Source organism: Aegilops tauschii, chromosome 3 (assembly GCF_002575655.3).
Source record: "Aegilops tauschii subsp. strangulata cultivar AL8/78 chromosome 3, Aet v6.0, whole genome shotgun sequence".
NCBI classification, from domain to species: Eukaryota; Viridiplantae; Streptophyta; class Magnoliopsida; order Poales; family Poaceae; genus Aegilops; species Aegilops tauschii.
The window spans coordinates 626,972,362-626,979,593 of NC_053037.3; the positions used below are offsets into that span (position 1 = coordinate 626,972,362).

At 45.3% G+C, this 7,232-nt stretch overlaps 1 long non-coding RNA gene across 1 annotated transcript; it reads left to right on the forward strand.

The window, feature by feature from the left end:
- The first annotated feature begins 3,747 nt into the window (after positions 1 to 3,747).
- On the forward strand, positions 3,748 to 6,246 carry LOC120976312 (uncharacterized). The gene is made up of 2 exons (XR_012205814.1): positions 3,748 to 5,211; positions 5,306 to 6,246. It is a non-coding gene; the product is annotated as an uncharacterized lncRNA (long non-coding RNA).
- The last annotated feature ends 986 nt before the right edge of the window (positions 6,247 to 7,232 follow it).

Consider the following 7,232-nt stretch of genomic DNA (forward strand, 5'->3'; position numbering starts at 1 on the left):
TTTTTTGACATATTTTAAATGAACCTTTTTCAGTGGCTTGTATTGCAAATTTAAGGTACCATGCCAAGTGGTTTCATTTTTCGACACATTTTGCATTTCTAGAGTTCATTAAAAAATACTGATAAATGGCCCGACAGCTCGCAACATGTAGATGGTGTCGGTAGTTGTTCAAACATTGCATGGATGCCGCATATGTCCGTACCAAGCTGCTGCAAGAAGTTGGTGTTATTTGTCCGTAGTCCAAAAAAACCACCAGTTGAGAGGAGTATGTTAGACAAGGCCAGATGGGTGCATCCGTGGGCTTGCAAGTTGTCCTAATTTCAATGCTTCGGTTAGTTGCAATTTCCGTCATTATCAATCAACATGAACATATTCTTATATCCTAACCATTTCTTAAAATTTGTCAACAATTTTGGAATTTTTAATTGTGTATGAAAATTTTATACGCTTAACTATTTTTTCAAAATTGTTAACAAATTCCCAAAAATTGATGGTGAAAACAAATTGCAATCCATGTACATCTATTTAATAAAATATCATGTTTTTTGAAACACAAATCTCAAATTTCTGAACAAATTCCAGACAATTTAAAAATTGTAAACAATATTTGCGAACAATAACATTTTTTGTATTCCAAACCATTTTTCAAATTTTGAAACAAGTTAAACAGAGAATAATAAATTTCAAAAAAGGAGAAAAATGAATGAACGAACAAATGAAAATTGTCGCTGTAGCGAGGGTAAGTAAGGACACAACCTGCCAAACCCATGCCAAATACCGAGCGGAGCTCGCTCTGTGCACTCCACATGGGTTGACCCGGATTTGAAAAAGTCACAAATTTCAAAAATGTGCAACGCTTTTTAAAAAGTTCAATGTTTTTTTAAGAAAGTTCATCACTTTTATTAAAAGTTCATGATTTTTTACAAAAACGTTCGTGCACACGAAAAGTTCACCAATTCTTTAAAAAATATTCTGGAATTCGAAAAAAAGCTCACCGGATTTTGACAATATATCACAGAGTTTAAAAAGCTCATGGATTTTGATATAAAGTTCACACAAATTGAAAAAAGTTCCTGAATTTTTTTTTAAAATGCCAATAACTGAAAAGGTTCAGTAACTTGAAGAAAATTTTGCGAACTAAAAATGAAAAAAAGGTCGATGAAAGAACAGTAAAAGAGAAAGAAAAAACAGAAACAAAAACCAAACACGTTACATTTATAGAAGGATGGAAGAAGATGAGAGAATACACAACAAAGTAACCTGGCGCAATGGTTAGTGCATATAGTATTGAATGTTTTTTTGCGGAAAAAACTTTCAATCTATTCATCTTCAATCATGACAGTACAACGAACACCAAAAATTATAAAAATTACATCCAGATCCGTAGACCACCTAACGACGACTACAAGCACTGAATCAAGCCGAAGGCGCGCCGCCGTCATTGCCCCTCCCTCGCCGGAGCGGGGCAAAACTTGTTGTAGTAGACAGTCGGGAAGTCGTCGTGCTATGACCCATAGAACCAACGAGATAGAACAGCAACCGCCGCCGATGAAGAGTAATGTAGATCAGAAGTATCCAACCTGAAAACACATGAACGTATACGAACTACGACCAGATCCGAGCAAATCCACCAAGGACAGATCCGCGGGAGACACACCTCCACACGCCCACCAATGATGCTAGACACACCATTGAAACAGGGGCTAGGTGGAGAGGACCTTATTCCATCTTCAGGCAGCCGACGCTATCTCGGCTTCCCGGATAGGACACAAACCCTAACAAAACGCGAAGAAACAACTGAAAACAGAGCCCTCCCGCCGGCAAGGGCCGAGATCCACCGCGCCGCCATGGCTCTAAGGGCACCGGACCGACGGCGGCGCCGGCGGGAGGCAAGGGAACCCTAGATTTTTCTTGGGGAGGAGGCAGCCCGCTTATGGTACAATTATCCTTGTGTGTTATCTCATGTAGTATTGAATGTTGAGGTCTCAATCTTGAATCTCACCGTTGCCTGCCTCCCGTTAATTTTTAATTCTTAGAAAGCAAGAAAAACTAAATGGGCAAACCCCAGATCGGCGAGTTGGTGTGTGCTATGTCTTGAAAATCATCGCGTATACAGCGGGCGTTGCAGAAAAATACATATACAACAAGCAGTTTAATATATGACCATCATGCCCTTTCTATGAAGAGGTACGGGTAATCTGAACCGTCGTTGTGTTTACGGGGGTGCACCCTATCCTCCTTTCCTCATCCCATCCTCAACAGACATTCCGCGCTAGTATGAAATTCTTGGAAAGATCTTGCTATTCCAGTTTAAAAGGACTTGAGGACGTTTTTCATATTGCTTTTCCTCCAATTTTCTAGAAGTCGCTATTTGCTCAATCTGGTAGCATATCTCTACTATTTTTTGTCTCTTTTTTTTTTTTGAAATTTTGATACAACAGATCCAGTTAATTAATTGATGCTACAGTGTGAAGGCAGACATATTTATCAAGTTGAATCTAGGAGATGTCATTGGCGGAAGGACAACTATCGAACCCTTTGCATGGACAACAAGGATTGATTACTACAATTTTGTTCAGATACAGGTATCCATACTTATCCACATTTAATCGGGAAAACTTCCAATCTATTCATCTTCAACCATGGTAGTACAACGAACACTAGAAATAAAAAAAATTACATTCAGATCTTGTAGAACACCTAGTGACAACTACAAGCACTGAATCAAGCCGAAGGAGCGCCACTGTCGTCGCCCCTTCCTTGCCAGAGCCGGGCAAACCTTGTTGTAGTAGACAGTCGGGAAGTCGTCGTCCTAAGGCCGCATAGAACCAACGCACCAGAACAAGAACCGCCGCGGATGAAGAGTGTATATCAAAAGGATACAACCTGAAAACACACGAACGAGCGAATCCACCAAAGAATGATCCGCCGGAGACACACCTCCACACGCCCATTCATGATGCTAGACGCATCACCGGAACGGGGGCTAGGCGGCCGGGAAGACCTTTATTCCATCTTCAGGGAGCTGCCGCCATCTCGCCTTCCCGAGCAGAACACAAAATCTAAAAAAGCTCCAAAAAAAAAATCTAAAAATGGAGCCCTCCCAACGGCAAGGGCCGAGATCCACTCCTCCTCTATGGCCCTAAGGCCATCGGAGACGGGACGGACCGGTGCCCGCGCCGGCGGGAGGCAGAGACCCCTAGCTTTTTGAGAGGCGGCGGCTGGCTAGGTCTTCTTACACGTTTTCTAGGATACAAAAATGGCAGACATATAATTTGTTTTACCAGAGTGATCGTCATTTTATTTGACACTTTTCTCAAGCAAAAGTTAGTTACGTAATTCTAGTGCCCATATTGGTATGCTTTGTTATGTCCAGAATTAAATGAAGAATTAGAACTCTGCAATGAAATCGAGGAACGGAAGATGATTTATACAAAAGGTCTTGGGGACGCAGAGGATTCACTAGAGGCAATGTTATGCAGGCTAGAAAACTACTCCTACAATATTTCTCTGTTCAACTATTCATGTTGTAGCTTGTTATCACTATATATTTACAGACCCAACTACTACACCCTCATAGCAATCTTATGATACGTCAGAGTTTACCGGAATTGTAGCTACAGTGAAGCACCCAGGAAAAACCGGGAAGATAGTTGAAAGATATCAGGAGAACAATAACAGGGGTAGAGGTTCAGACTCGTCCAAATAACATTTGGCTCAGCAGCAAAGAGAAAACCTAAGATCTTGGTTCGGGCAATGGCAATGCTTGTGCACTGTTACCTTTTTGAAGGCCTTGTTTTTGGAACCTTTTATGTTTTTCGAGTGTTGTATTAGGTGATGGTAGGTGTCCTGCTGTTGAGAGGAGTCAATCGCTGTGGCGGGACCTTTCGTTTTATTTTTTCCTTTGGCTGTGTGTATCTTGAATGTCTTTGTGACATCTTGTAGATGCAGAAACTGGGTGTAAGTAGTATCTTTGCGATATTAATATATTTCTCTTTAAAGAAAAGAGCAAAGTGTGTTCCTTAAATACTAAGAAGTCTAGGCCCGTAAGGGTTCCTTTTTTCTGTCCTTTTGGATTTTTTTACCGTGTTTCTTTGATTGACGCGTGTACATGATGGTCTTCTAGGGTGTCACTGGGTTGATTTTTCCTGCGGTCACGTCTTGTTCACTGTTGACATTGTCATACTGTGTGCTCTTACTTATTGACGCATGTGTTGTGTGGTCTCCTGAAAGGTTCATCTTTTCCTTTAAAAAAGTTTGGTCGACTGTGTGATGTGATGGCTGAATTCATGTGGCCGTTGTAAAAGTATGTGGATTGGTGTTGTTCCACATGCCTTTGCATGGCTCATGCATGTGGCCACGTTGGCTTCGCCTATGCAATCAATTGACACGTTGCTTTCTGGTCTTTTCTCGTGGGTTCGTTTTGTTTTCTTCTCTTCTTTGGGGTGCCTATAAGTACTTCCTTGTCTGGTCTTTGTTTATATCCCTCTTGTTGTGTGTTGGTTCGGTACAGCGTATTCGCTCCACGTCGTTGGGTTCCTCTTCCTCCTCGGTTGGTGCCGCTGATGGGAGGTAGCTTGCCCAAGTTGGTTCTGTTCAGCACACGCGGAGTCGTCGTCGGTGCGCTCGACCACGCCAAGGAGGGCGTCAACCCGGTGGACCATGCGGGAGCAGGATCTGCGTAGAACATGTCCTCGCCGGACGCCCGTTCGTGGCACATGCCGACGTCGCGGCCAGCCACAACGGACGCCCTCATCTCTCCAAGGGAGTGATACAACATCGCCGACGCGGCAGGGCACGGACTGGACGCTCGGGCTCGGGCTAGCCCGGCTCCTCCTCCATTGCAACGGGCGGGCGACTCGACCTGGTGATGAAGGTGGCGAGGGCCACGACGAGGAGGACGTCAACGTCGTGGGCCTCGCGGGAGCAGGATCCGCGCTCGGCCCCGTCGTCCGTGGTATCCCCCCTACTCACGGCCAACCAGAATGGACAACGTCATCTCTCCATGGAGTGGCACGCCGTTGCCGACGCGGTGGGGCACGGCTGCGCGGCCGGGGCACTCGAGCTCCGCCCCCTCTTCGGCGCACCCGCCCGCTAGCTCGGCGGTTCAATCTCGGGCGCGACTGGTCTCCGAGGCAGAGTCGTCGGCGGCGCACTCGACCTAATGGATGGGGACGGCAAGGGCTAGGAGGACATCACGGACGAGCTCAGGTACCTTGACTTCTTCTTCCGTCATCCCACGCGCTGTTTGTGTTGATCCAATCCTCCAATGCTCAGATTTGTGTTCGCGAGCTGCACTTTTCAGGATGCTCATCGACATGTACAGACCGTCCTCCACTTGATTTGTCTCAGAAGTCTCGAATCAAAACTGCGGTTCACATCGTAAGCGTCGAGCACTCTGATTGATTGCTTCCTGCCCATCTTGACTGTCCGCAAAGGTTGATCTACTCTGATTGATTGCTTACTGTCTTGAGTGACCTCAATGGTCGATCTCTATACATATGCAGGGTCTGCTATCTACTGTCAGAAGAACTCAAAGCATGCTATATTGATATGATTTATCACTGTTATATGTGGATCCGTGCCTTGAGAGACGTGATTTAGAACCATGGTTCAGCCGAACCTATGGATCCATGCCATGCATGTCAATTCCATCCAACACTTGATGGCATGCATTGTTTTAACATGCAAACAACTCCCACCATGCATTTTTTAATCATTCATGCATGTATCCTCATGAACAATGTCCAGAAATCAATGGTGTGGAGCGTAGGTTCGGCTGAACCATGGTTCCGTCAAACATTTTCGTTGTTAGATTTGATACTGAAATAATGGAGCTGTACCACTTGCAGGGTAATTCTGGACTGAGTTCATCCATTCAGTAAATGCATATGTAGAAATATCTGTGACTTCTGCCTCACTAGGGAATGAATTTGCTCTAGAAGCCGTGTGAGGGTAGAGATATAGTCTAGTGTCCTAGGATTTCAGCAATATACGACTGGAAGTAGGTTCATGTGATTGAAACTGTACAGGGTGATTTCTCACGCTTCTGTATGAATGTGAATTCGAGCTGTGATTGTTTGTCGCAGTCTACAGTTTTGCTCCTCTATTTTTATAGCCAAGCACAGTTTGCCCTTTTAAGCCATTTGTGTTTGCATCAGCATTCAGATTTTCTGTGAACACGATACCCTCCAATTTCTCATTCTTCTACTATTCCGTTGTGCAATAACCTTTCAAAAAGAAAAACTCTGGCTAGAGAAAGCTGCATGTATAATGATGCATATAACTAGCCATGGCAAAAATATATATTTAGTTGCCACTGTATTGTTACATGTGAACCACAACAAGACAGGTACTGCAAAGAAGAACAAATTCACACCTCTTTGCGGCTGTTCTATCACATATCAACAGTGAACACTAGGATTGATTGTGTTTATTATATGATATATGTAATGTAATCAGGCTTATACAATGTAAGCAGGCTTATACGTATATACAATTTGTGTGTTTCTGCTGATGTAGCTTACCTTGACAGAGGAGGAAAGAGCATGGCAGCCATCTTTGTCAGGCTCAAAACGTCCCATGTCGAACCGCGGGCTGACATGGTGTGAGAATTGCCCCTAGCTGAAGAAATGGGGATTAGACACATGGAGATGTAGCACTTGGGTGAGTAGGTACCTGCACGACTTGTGAATGGTCCGAAATCTGAACCGTGAACCTCCCATGGATACTTGCAGCGCCTAGCTAGCTCTGACCGCCGACACTCCCCAATGGTGAGCATGTCGGAGATCCCGCTATCACCACGCCCTACCCTGCCGCTTCCTCTTCTCCTCTGGCTTTGGCGGCCTCGCTTTCAGGCAAGGAGCACTCGATTGCCTCTTCTCCTCTGCCTCTGGCGGCCTCGCTTCCTCCTATTCTTCCGAGCTCATCACCCTGTCCGCCGGCTTCTCCCTCTCTAAGCCACCCTCTACCTCGAGAGAACCACATACCTCGCCGGGCGTGCTGCGCAGGCGAGGACCACTCGAGTCCTACTGCGGGCTGAGAGGAGACGGAGGAGCCACGGCGAGGGGCAGTGTCGAGCCGGCAATGCGAGGAACAAATGAGACAGGGAGAACGGGGAATGGTGGAGGTGGGGAATAGGCAGGGAGATTTGAAAAGCTACACTGTGAGAGTGGATCTCAGTCCACACCACCGCTATGGTCCAGTCCAAGTGCAGCTAGCTAAGCACACCG